This window comes from Coffea arabica, chromosome 8c, assembly GCF_036785885.1.
Source record: "Coffea arabica cultivar ET-39 chromosome 8c, Coffea Arabica ET-39 HiFi, whole genome shotgun sequence".
NCBI lineage: Eukaryota > Viridiplantae > Streptophyta > Magnoliopsida > Gentianales > Rubiaceae > Coffea > Coffea arabica.
Window position 1 is genome coordinate 38,164,517 of NC_092325.1, and position 13,664 is coordinate 38,178,180.

At 37.1% G+C, this 13,664-nt stretch overlaps 1 non-coding gene across 1 annotated transcript; it reads left to right on the forward strand.

Moving 5' to 3' along the window:
• Window positions 1-7,761: 7,761 nt before the first annotated feature.
• Window positions 7,762-7,868, forward strand: LOC113707504 (small nucleolar RNA R71). Its single transcript, XR_003452233.1, has one exon. It is a non-coding gene; the product is annotated as a small nucleolar RNA R71 (small nucleolar RNA).
• Window positions 7,869-13,664: the final 5,796 nt, after the last annotated feature.

The window sequence follows — 13,664 nt, forward strand, 5'->3', positions numbered from 1 at the left end:
ATACTTTTACACAAGGTAGTTAAGCTGTTAATTGATTTAACAGTTAAGTAATGATACTATTGGTATTTCAACTAACAACTTACACAAGCTATTTTCTATCAAGTTTTCACTTTACATAAAATTATAGGGGTGAAGTGGATATTTTGAAACGTTATGAAGGCCAATAGATGAAACCACAGGGGGTTATATGTATTTTATCCTTAATTTTTAGACTTTCCTTTGTTTCCAATCGACTGCTTTAGTGAATTGAGCTTATTCCAGAGCTGCTGTTGTTTCACTAGACGATCGGCTGCTTTTGCACCAGAAAAATAGACAGAAAAGGAAAATCTTCATCTATCAAAGTTCCGCAATGATCAAAACATTGATGCATTTTATGCATTTCAAACTGCACTAACGCATATATATTATCCAAGTTTTTATTGCAATTTATCAGTATTAATTTGACTCTGGAAGTACTTCAAAAGCTCCACTGACTGCTGGTATCTAGTCAACATCTTTGAAAGGCATCTCTGATGGGATGTAATTCTCTTGTGATTTCTTGCATGTCAATGCGATCTTTGGATGATTTTTTTGGAACATCCCAGTCCAACTTGAAAGATCGAATCAAGGCATTTTTGCACCTTGTTTATATCACCTGACAAACCTAGATCAATATGGTCTGTTGGGGAAATGAGAGAAATAATTTTTTTTAATCATTATTTTTTACTAACATCTGATATTGTCGATCATATAATAAGGAGTTAATCACAATAACTCCCCTTAAGATTTAACAAGTTTTACACTTTTCTTTATAACATTATTTTTTTTCACTTTACCCCCCTAAACAATTAGTCAACTCTAACACTGCATAACAAAAATGTCAAAAGGACATTGAACTCCAAATCTAGCTACTAATAGAAACGGTTAGATGTATGCATATTTCCAAAGAGAAACTGACAATATCCCATTCATTTTGGATTTTAAAAATATTTTCACATTTTAATTTTTAATAACAATTTTTCTTTGTCTTTCCCATTATTAAATCAAATTAGCAAGATATTCTCCTTAATCTTAAAAAAAGTGAAATTATTGAATGAAATTTAACTATGACCATATATATATATAACTAATTTTTTATTATTATGTTAGGAATATTGATTTTTTAGATATTAATTGTCCTATGTGTTATCAAATATTAAAGTTCACTAATGACTTTAGTAACAAACAAACAAATTGATAAAAAATGATGTTAGGAGATCAAGTCTAAAACAAGTTATGCTTTAAAGCAATTTATCACAGTTAATTCTTAGGGGTATAAATATCTTTTTGACATCATCATTACATAATATTAGAGTTGACTAATGGTTTAGAAGATAAAAAGAGAAAATATAATGTTAGGGACAGAGTGCAAAAGTGGTTATACCTTAGGGGGATATTCATTCAAGTTCTTAAGATATTGAATATTTTCTATGGCTGATGCATTTAACCATATCATTAACCAACTTCCGCCAGTCCTCCTACATTTCACAAGTAAAACCAGGGCAGCATCACGCCTTGTCAACTAGTTATTCTTATAGTGGAGATTGTTATCTCAGTTTATCTATCACCATAACTCAAACGATGTTTCATTTTTGTAGCCTTTACCATTGTTGATATTAATTCATATAGCATATTATTTGAAATGCAATAAAATGGATTGAGTTAATGGATAGAATAATAGTCTGGACTAGTTAACACTCTAAATTATCCAAGACTCATGATATGAAAAGAGGGAGTAGAAATTTTTTCATTTTATTCGACTTTACTGTTTTTTTGTTCCTTGCATACCCTGATCATGACTAGCAAGGCACTGGTTTTTGTTGATATAAATTACACTCAAGACAATACTTTGGGATGACATTAATTTGTCCGTTTAGCCTTGTTTTGGTCTTTGCCCCCACTTTCCACTTCAGTCTGCAATCATGACAGTTAAGAATTTCATTTAATGGGCATGGAAGAAGCAACAAACAAATTTCTCTCCTTACGCTTTTCAACAAAATGAGATTATTCAATTTTCAGACCCTCATAATCTAAAAGAGGGTCTTTTCAATTAAACTCTCATAATTAGAGAGACTCTTTTAAGGCTCTTTTCAATTGAGTCGTCAATATTTACCAATCCGAATACTTACAATTGCTATGTTGGTGGCCACAATTGATTACTCTTTCAGGTCTATGGCCGTCCGTCTACTGAATGACTTTTGTCTACGATAAGTGGGAAGGACCAAATTATTGATAGTGACTTCACTCAAAAACTTGTTAGAAAGGATCAAACAGTTGCTATTGACTTACTTTTTAAGTCTATAATTTTGAGCTTGTATTTTAGTACACTACATATCTTTTCTGCAAGGATTAGAAGACTCGAGTCTGCCTGACAGGTGTCGAACCTGTACAATAATAATTACTAAAAAGTCCTAATTACCACCTCAATTAAATATTTATAAAACAAATCCAAGTACTGGAGCAGGGATCCTAGGTGTGCAATGGGTTACTTGATTCACCCTATTCCCGAAGAGTTTGCTTGATCCGATATACCGGATTTGTCTATAAAAATATTAATTTTGCATACAATGGCAAGTAGGGTCGATTTCACAAGGAGCGGGTAGGAAATTATTTCTTTCCAAATTAGTAGAACAAAATTGGGGAATTTTCAATACGAGGCAAATAAAAATAAAATAAAATAAAACAAACAAAATTCAAAACTAACTCACAAAGCACAATTCAATAAAAATAGCAATTGATAAAAATTCTACCCAAAGGATCAACTGCTCAGGCACGGTCCAATTAAATGATCATCGATGCAAAGATATTTCACCCATTCATCACTAGGTTGGTTATAGCTATCAATAAGCTCTGACAACCAGTTCTTCCTTACCTTTTCGACAGTCAAGGTACGACCATTGACTGCTTCCCTAACCAGATAACAACCCTAGGTACGACCGTAGGAATTTAATTACCCAATTGCATTCAAGTTAGAAGAACCCAACCCTAACCAATAAACACGCTAAGAGGGTTTATTTAAATTAGATCTTGCGTTTCCCCAACATAAAACCAATTATGGTGGTTGCCACGAGGTGTCAATTAAATGAACAATTACGGATTCTATTTAATTAACGTGGCAGTAGGCTATTAAATTAAATCAAATACCCTGCCGTTGATATTCAATTAATAAAATACCCATGAACAATTAATTCAGGAAACGCAGGAATAGCAATTAATTGGAGGAAATAATGAAGATTCGGTTAGATCTCACAGATATTATGGACCGCGCCGTCGCGTCAACCTTTGGGTAGAGGGGGAAATTAGCCGCTCCTCATCGTGTCAATCCCGCGTAATTTAATTGAATACATTCAATTGATTGCCGAAGAATTGGAAAAGCACAAGAGGAATCTCACGGAATTTAGAAGAGTCAAAAGCAAAAAGTAAAAAGGGTCTCCGTTGTACAGAGCCCAGATGAAATCCGCAGAAATATTCAATGTCTCGCCGCCAGCCGCAGGCGAAACAAAAGTAAAAAGAAAGAAAAAACCAAAGACAAAGCGTCTGACCCAGAAAGTAGAAAAAGAAAACTAAGCCTAAAAGTCGATGATGCTCCATCTTGCTTTGTCCTTTTCTTTTTATAGCCGCCGTCCAAGAAGAGTCCAAGAAGGAAACGTCTGGTGCAATTCATTCTGCAAAAGCCATTTCCCTTTTGGAGTTTTGATCCCATGCGCCTGGTCCACATGGACCACGGTCCGTCTTTCGGTTCCGTCCACCTTCCAAGGCGTGGTCACGCCCTGGGACGACAAGTCTTCTGGAAATCTACCCCGCGAGATCATTTTTAATGCCGATCACCTATAATTCATACGAATGTGAGATATGAGTTAAACCTCAGTACTTAGCACCGTAAATAGCCAAAATTAGGCCAAAATAACACTGCAAAATATGCCCAATAACTGCTCTATCAAATCCCCCCACACCTAGACAATGCTTGTCCTCAAGCATTTCCAAGCTCAGAAGTACAACCAAGAGAGCGGAGGTCATGCAGTAGTCTATACTAACACAAGCATCTAGTGTCCCTGACAATATCACCAAAAGTAGAGCACACCGGACCTGTTGTAATTCAAAGAATATATATGAATACTAGGAACGCTCAAATCAATATCACGGAGTGCCATTACCATAGGCTTGCACATTCATCACATCTCCACCACTTAAAAGTGAACCAAACACATAAATCAAAGGGACTTTAATAGGGTTGTGATGGGGTTCAGGTGAAAGGCGGGTTAAGAAGGTATAGATAGGGGGTAAAGTGTCAAGAGAATGTCCGAAACTCCCCAGTAACCACAGTGCTTTATCGAAGGAGTTTAACTAATAAGGTAGTTTCCATTTGCTGTACTCCCCGTACAAATTTTTTTTTTTTTTGTTTTTTTTTTTGGAAACTGCTTGCAAGGCGTGGGCACGCCTTGTAGCTCATAGTCCTCTGGTCACGAGGGCTTCTTCAGGTTTTTTTTTTTTTTTTTTGAAAGGGAGAGTCCTGTAAGGCGTGGGCACGCCCTGTAAGTCAGAACCCTCTGGTCAGTGGCCTTTTTTTTTTTTTTTTTTTTTTTTTCAATTTCCCCTCATTTACCCAAGGATAGCACTATATAGCTCCTAATCTAACAGCACTTGCAACCCCAATTTGTTTGCTTTGCACAAATGATGGAGTTCAGGCATCCCTTGACAACACAGGGGTAAACAAGAAAGTTTAAAGAGGTCACGGGTCAACAACCACGGATAACAACCAGAAACGAAGGACAAAAGCTCAAATTGGTTCACTATTGGGAGACAAGAAGAGGGCTTGATTTTTTTAGACAGTTAAAGAGGGTTAAATCCTAAATGCCCTTATCATTTCAAATGCATCCAATTCAACAAAAATGTGGCCTCGACATGCATAAACTAGCAAGTTCTAGAATGCCAATACCATGTGTGATACCCACTCAATCAAACAAAATAGAGCAAACATGAATAATATGCTCAAGCAAGGCTCAAAAGCTCCCCAAAAGTTACAAGAATGGGTCAATTCCAGCATATTCATCATTCAACAACATTGCCAAGGGAAACAAAATGCATAGCTAGCATACTTAACCACATAACCACTTACGTTGATTGTGTCATTCATCACAGCACATGCCCCAACATTGACAAGCATAGACATGATTTTCATTACTATTTTTTCCTTCTTTTTCAAAAATTTTTTTTTTCATCGAAGCAAAAAAGCACAGAACTGATGAGACAAAGCGAAAAGGACTAGTGAAAACCACTCCCCCCCACACCTAAGACCTACATTGCCCTCAATGTAGAAGAGACAAAGAAAGTACTAGGAAGAAAGAAGAGAAACTTCTCTGACCACCGAGAGGATGCAGTAAGACACTAAGGCGGAGGAGGGTGAGGTGGTTTTAATCCAATGTGAGCAAAGAAAGCTGTCTGATAAGAGAGATAGTGACAGTGGAACGGGCAGCGACGTGCGATGAATGGCGCGAGGAGGAGAGAGAGAGTTTCTAGCGGCGATGGACAAGGGGGAAATCTTGGACTAAGACAAAACAAAGAAAATTGAAAAAAGGGGAAGCTGAAACAATGGAAATTAACAGGACCATACAAGACAAGAAAAGAGAAAGTAGAAAGTGAGATTAGAGAGGGTCCTGGTCAATATTTGACTTTCGTTGGCGCAAAGGCTAGAAGGCGTGGGCACGCCTTGGAAGCTATAGTCTTCTGACCATCAATTCCAAAACTTCATTCCTTAGGCATGACCAACTAGAGTGGACATGTCTAGCTACCAGCTCCCTGCCACAAAAGCAACCCACTAAATGACACTAACACTTAACAAAAACTTCAAAAATATAAGAAAACTAAAACAAAAGAAGCCTTGGGTTGCCTCCCAAGCAGCGCCTTTCTTTAATGTGTTTGGCTAGACATAGCACCACTCTTTAGTTTGGATGTAATTGAATTTTCCTTGTAATTGGTGGCCCTCCTCCAGGATCCACATGGCCATTGAGTGCAACTTTTTTCCTAAATTTTCTCTCCATTTTTACCTCATGAATTGCTTTCATCCTATAGGACTTGTTCGCAGCAACCTTGGATTTACCCCTATAAGCAAACTTAGAAAATTCTTGCACAGAGGGATTAGTGGTATACATAGCAAACACAGAATAAGAGTTAACAGGATGTTTCATTGTATCAAAAATATTAAAGTGGACTATTTCTCCATCAAATTCCATCGTGAGAGTACCCTTACTAACATCAATTTTAGTCTGGGCAGTACTCAAAAATGGTCTTCCTAATATAATGGGTGATGGATTTGGGGCACTTCTATCATCCATGTAAAGCACATAAAAATCAGCAGGAAAAATTAATCCATCTATTTGCACTAAAACATCCTCAACTATCCCATCCGGATAAGCACATGTACGATCAACCAATTGAATTATTATCCCCGTTTCTTTTAAAGGTCCTAAATTTAGGGAATCATAGATTGACTTAGGCATCACATTAATAGAAGCTCCTAAATCTATCATGGCATTTTTGATACTAGAATGACCAATCTTACAGGGGATAGAAAACATACCTGGATCTCTGCATTTGGGTGGGAGTTTCCTTTGAAGTACAGCTGATACATTCTCTCGTACCATCACTCTTTCATCACCCCTTAGCTTTCTTTTGTTAACGCACAAGTCTTTCAAGAACTTTGCGTACTTGGGTACCTGTTTGATCGCGTCCAATAGGGGGATGTTTACTTGAACTTTGCGGAACACATCCAGGATTTCTTTTTCCTTTTCTGCCCTCTTTGTCTTTTCCAACCTGCAAGGAAAAGGAGCTATATTAGATTTAATAGGGATCGAAGGAATAGATGTTACCTTAGGCTCTTCGCGAATGCGCCCTTCCTCTTCAATCTCCTTTTCTATCTCCTTCTCACTTTTGCTTTTCGAATTTACCACTTTAGGTCCATCCACCTCTTTGCCACTCCTTAATGTCATGGCACTTACATTCCTGGGATTTGCCTCGGGTTGTGATGGCAATTTCCCATAGACGTGGGACTCCAGGCGGTTAATGGCAGTTGCCATTTGACTCATTCGAATCTCCATGTCCTTCATGCCTGCTTTGGTGTCCTGTTGGAACTGAGTGGTGGTCGTGACGAGTTGAGTGGTAGTGTTGGCCAAACTCTTGACAATTTCTTCCAAAGAACTCCCTGAGCTTGAGGACGAGGGTTGAGACTTATGTTGCCAAGGTTGCTGAAATCCTGGAGGCCGATTGGAGAATGCATTTTGTGGCCTACTACCATAGCTGAGATTGAGGTGATCTCTCCAACCCGGATTGTACGTGTTGGAATACGGATCGTATTGCCTACGAGGCGCGGGCACGCCTCCAGCCATGTTCACTTGCTCAGCCCCATCCTCTTGCAATATAGGGCATGAGTCAGTATGGTGGCCCATATTTGTGCAGATTCCACAGGCCTTTACTTGGGGCACATTTCCCACCACTAATTGTCGAACAACGGATGTTAGCTCCGATATATGCTGCTGGAGGGATGACGTCTCCACCTCATTGACTCTACGGGGAGGGTTGCTCTCACGTAAGCCAAATTGCTGGGAGTTCTCTGCCATGGTTTTGATGAGCTCCCACGCCTCCCTCGGTGTCTTGTTTGCAAGTGCTCCCCCACTCGCAGCATCAATGATACTCCTATCTGTTGGTTGGAGCCCTTCATAGAAGTATTGGATTAACAGTTGCTCACTAATTTGATGCTGCGGGCATCTAGTGCACAACTTGTTAAACCTTTCCCAGTATTCATACAAGGACTCACCGGGATATTGTTTAATGCCGCAGATCTCCTTCCTCAAACTCGCAGCCCGGGATGCAGGGAAGAATTTTTCCAAAAACTTCTTTTTCAACTGTGCCCATGTGGTAATGCTACCTGCTGGTAGGTAGTACAACCAATCTTTAGCTGCATCCTTGAGAGAGAACGGAAAGGCTCTCAGTCTAATTTGCTTTTCAGTGACCCCAGGAGGTTTCATACTAGAGCAAACCACCTCGAACTCCTTTACGTGCTTGTGGGGTTCTTCGCCAGAGATACCATGGAAAGAAGGTAAGAGTTGAATCAACCCCGACTTCAGTTCGAAAGCAGTATTCTCAGCCAAGGCAGGGAATGTGATGCATAACGGCTGGTGAGTCAGCTCCGGGGCAGCCAGCTCCCTTAATGTTTGGGTGTTGGCCATGCTTATTTCGTCTTCTACTGACTCGTTTGCAGTAAATAAGTGCCCTCCTTTTTGCCTCTTGGTCTCTTGCCTCCGCCTACGCGCTGCCTTCTCAACCTCAGGGTCGTATACTAATTCACCTGTGCGAGAAGAACGGGGCATAAACTAGCAAAAATACCAAGAAGAACAGAATACAATAAAAATAAAAATAAAAACTGAATTTGAAAAGAAACAAATAATCCAAACGCCAGCTCCCCGACAACGGCGCCAAAAATTGACAGGTGCCGAACCTGTGCAATAATAATTACTAAAAAGTCCTAATTACCACCTCAATTAAATATTTATAAAACAAATCCAAATACTGGAGCAGGGACCCTAGGTGTGCAATGGGTTAATTGATTCACCCTGTTCCCGAAGAGTTTGCTTGATCCGATATACCGGATTTGTCTATAAAAATATTAATTTTGCATACAATGGCAAGTAGGGTCGATTCCACAGGGAGCGGGTAGGAAATTATTTCTTTCCAAATTAGTAGAACAAAATTGGGGAATTTTCAATACGAGGCAAATAAAAATAAAATAAAATAAAACAAACAAAATTCAAAACTAACTCACAAAGCACAATTCAATAAAAATAGCAATTGATAAAAATTCTACCCAAAGGATCAACTGCTCAGGCACGGTCCAATTAAATGATCATCGATGCAAAGATATTTCACCCATTCATCACTAGGTTGGTTATAGCTATCAATAAGCTCTGACAACCAGTTCTTCCTTACCTTTTCGACAGTCAAGGTACGACCATTGACTGCTTCCCTAACCAGATAACAACCCTAGGTACGACCGTAGGAATTTAATTACCCAATTGCATTCAAGTTAGAAGAACCCAACCCTAACCAATAAACACGCTAAGAGGGTTTATTTAAATTAGATCTTGCGTTTCCCCAACATAAAACCAATTATGGTGGTTGCCACGAGGTGTCAATTAAATGAACAATTACGGATTCTATTTAATTAACGTGGCAGTAGGCTATTAAATTAAATCAAATACCCTGCCGTTGATATTCAATTAATAAAATACCCATGAACAATTAATTCAGGAAACGCAGGAATAGCAATTAATTGGAGGAAATAATGAAGATTCGGTTAGATCTCACAGATATTATGGACCGCGCCGTCGCGTCAACCTTTGGGTAGAGGGGGAAATTAGCCGCTCCTCATCGTGTCAATCCCGCGTAATTTAATTGAATACATTCAATTGATTGCCGAAGAATTGGAAAAGCACAAGAGGAATCTCACGGAATTTAGAAGAGTCAAAAGCAAAAAGTAAAAAGGGTCTCCGTTGTACAGAGCCCAGATGAAATCCGCAGAAATATTCAATGTCTCGCCGCCAGCCGCAGGCGAAACAAAAGTAAAAAGAAAGAAAAAACCAAAGACAAAGCGTCTGACCCAGAAAGTAGAAAAAGAAAACTAAGCCTAAAAGTCGATGATGCTCCATCTTGCTTTGTCCTTTTCTTTTTATAGCCGCCGTCCAAGAAGGAAACGTCTGGTGCAATTCATTCTGCAAAAGCCATTTCCCTTTTGGAGTTTTGATCCCATGCGCCTGGTCCACATGGACCACGGTCCGTCTTCCGGTTCCGTCCACCTTCCAAGGCGTGGTCACGCCCTGGGACGACAAGTCTTCTGGAAATCTACCCCGCGAGATCATTTTTAATGCCGATCACCTATAATTCATACGAATGTGAGATATGAGTTAAACCTCAGTACTTAGCACCGTAAATAGCCAAAATTAGGCCAAAATAACACTGCAAAATATGCCCAATAACTGCTCTATCACTGCCGGTGTAGATGAACGAAGAAAGAAAAGGATTCAAATAGTGAATTGTAATCTCTTTTCTTTAAGCTATATTTGTCCACTATTAATGTCTAATACAAAAGATAAATATCTTTTAGGATAAGAAAAAGTTTGTTTATCCACATTATACACATATGACAAATCAGTGTAGGGTTAGAACAATGGAGCGTAGTTTTAGAGTATTCTAAAATATAAAAAATGGTTTTTTGTAGTAAATCGATCCTCTACGTCATTCTGTACAGTTAGAATTGGGGATTGTATCCTATAGTTAGTGATCAAACAACTCTTCAAAGTTTTTTGCTTCATGTGAATAGGTGTTTACATAAGAAGCATTAGTGACTTAAACATCTCTATTTGGTTACATTTGGTTATGTGTAAGCGATAAAAAAAAAAAAAAAAGGTAGAAAGTCATAATAGAAAATAGGAAAATTATAAAGAAACTTTAGAGAAAAGTAAATGTTGAAAAAAAAAAATCGGAATGGCTATATAAAACTTGCAATAAAGATTAGGATGTTAATATTCCTTTAGAAAAGATATTATTATAAAAAGTTTTGACTTGATGCTTAAAAGCTAAGGACATAAGTGTCTAACACATGTATAAGGTGCACATTTAGTATGGAAGGAGTGTGGATTTAACCCCTCACTAAAATAAATTGATTTAATCGAGAGGCTGGTAGTCTAGGATTGTTAACACTCTAAATTATCTAACACTCATGATAATTTAGAGGAAAAATCCTATACCAAACGACAACGACTTAGTCGATAGAAACAAACTAATAAATAATCCAATTTCTTGATTTTAGAGATTTTCATATTTGTATCTATCACTTAAAAATGTCGTAATCTAGAATTGATTTTTGTAGGTGAACTCTATTTAGAGAGGGTTGGTATTTTTGCTATTTTATTTTATTTTATTTTATTTTGTTGTTCCCTACATACCCTGACCGTGACTACTTGTTCCCTGCACTAGATTTTATTTTACTGTCCCTGCACTAGATTTGTTTGAAGTAAATTACACTCTGACAAATACTTTGAGATGAGATTACTCGTTTTGCTTTGTTGAGATTACTCGTTTTGCTTTGTTTTGGTCTTTCGCCTCCCTTTCTACTCATTGTGTTTGGGAAAAGCAGCAAAGAAATTTTCAGACCCTCAACGCCTTAAAAAAGGTTAAACTCTTGAAATTAGAGAGAGCCTCTTAAATTTTTCTCAAAGTTTTTCTAACCCCTCATTTAGGTCGTCAATATTAACTAATCTGAATACTTTCACAATTTCAATATTGGTGGGCCACAATTTATTATTCTTTCAGGCCTACAACAGTCGGTCAGTCTAAGGCTAGCATTTTAGTGCATTGCATGTCTGGTCTGCAAGGACTCCAAGACCTTTAGTCTCATGGTATAAATACTAGGGAGATGGACAGAGATAGAAAAGGTTTCAAATCGTAAATTACAGTAACCGCTTTTCTTTGGATTATATTTGTTCACTATTAATATCTATCACAAAGGATAAATATCTTTTAGGATAGGACAAAATTTGATTGTCTACAATATACACTATGACAAATCGAACAATTCTTCAAAGTTTTGTTCATAGGAATAGGTTTTTACATAAGAAGTGCAAGTGATCAGAAACATTGTAAATTCGAGGCATCATTTGGTGGTAAAATAGCCACTCGAATCATAAAAGGTGCCGAAACAAGTTTAAAGAATTTTAACTGTTATCAAGGATCCGACCGTGGATCCAAAGTCTGATCAAATCAAAAGAAACTTCTCTATTCTCAAGAGTGAGTTCGGTCCTGGGATCTGGCTCGAAGCAAATCATATCCCGCGTCAAATTTAGTAGGAAAATTTTCCTTACTTCTCAGAACAGGATCCGGGCCCGAGATCTGATTTGAAGCAAATGCCAGATCTTTGAGTAGATCTAATTTTCTTGGTATCTCATTCATGGGCATCCCATCATCTCCTAATGTTTCAGGGTAATTTTCGTACAATTGATTCCCATCTTCTATCCCTTGGTGCCGTCATCGTCACAAGTAAAAGTGCGTTTGATAAAACTAAAATCTGAAATTTGAAATTTGATTCCATTAAATTATTAAATTTTTAAGTATTAAATTTAATACATTTGAGTGTATATCACATTCAATGATAAGTGAATAGTTTATCACTTAATTTTGGGAGCAAATTTTATCTAGAAAATTTAGTGTCACTCAATTAATTCAAATATTCAATTTTTTGTTATCAACTAGTCTGAATATGTTAAAATTTGAATCTATCAAATTTAAGTACTGAACTGGATTATCAAACAGGACCTAAGATTTTATATGGCAGCAAAATCAACATTCAAAATAAGGCATGATTAATAGAGGAAAGAGTATGCCTTTGTAATAAAGTACAATTTATTGTATAATGTACACATTATGGAAGCATAAGATCCAAACATAATACGGAAGCATAATGATGGTCAAACAGAATGAAGCAAATTGACTGTCTTTCAAAACATCCGGTTCCTATAAAGCTATATTTTTAAACTCATACCGGACCCGTCGCTAGCCATGTATCCAATCCGAGCTATACCAAAAAACCGGAGGGATAAAGACTCGGTCAAAATTGAGTTTGACCGGATTTGATGAAAAAACCGACCGATTTGTGTCATAGTTTTTTTAAAGGTCAAAACATTTTCAATATTATGTTTTGACCCCTAGTTTGTTAAGAATTATTAATATAGCTCAAATATTTCATATTTTATAAATGTTGCCCTAAAGTTGGTGTTATTTTTCAATCAAATCCATAATTTTAATTCTAAACTCATTCCAAACTCGTTAATGTTCATTGAATAATATAAATTGCTACTTGATCATTCTAATTTCTTTATATTTTCTTGTTAAATATATTTGAAACATCAAATATATATGAATATACTTCATTAATATTAACATGCTCTTAAGTATTTTATATATAATATTTTAATTTTTAAATAATTTTTATTTATGACATCATCTGATTCAACCTCGATCAAACCCATTAACTCCTGACCCCTGAGCTCGACCAAGTCGATATCCGGTCCGAGTTTGAAAATATAGCTATAAAGAAAGACTATAGAAATACGTTGGAGTCATCCATTCATTTTTCCAAATAAAAAGCAAAAGGCGTCTTCATGATCAACTCACCAACTACCAACTTCAGCTCGGAGATTCAGACCAACAAACAAACAGCTGCAAATCAAGATTTTATGCATTAGTACCTGCAAGAAGACGTCCTTTTCCATGCTAGTGAGCACAACACATAACTTTTGTTTCGTTTTCTTTTTTCTTTTAGCTAAAATAGATTTTGAATAAAAGAATGAGTTAGCTTATAAGACACTATCAAGAATGAAATTGCTTTTCTAAAATATAGAAGAAATGAACTACCAACTTGTGAACCGTATTAAATTCTTATATGTAGCTGTGGCCATCAAGATTCAAGAATTTTTATTTTTTATTTTTTATTTTTTTTGATATGTCCTGAGACCAAGAAAACCATCGTAAATAACACAGGGACCCCTTGGGCGTTTGGGCTCTTTGCCAACGGCCCAGTTAGCAGACTTACTAAATTGGGC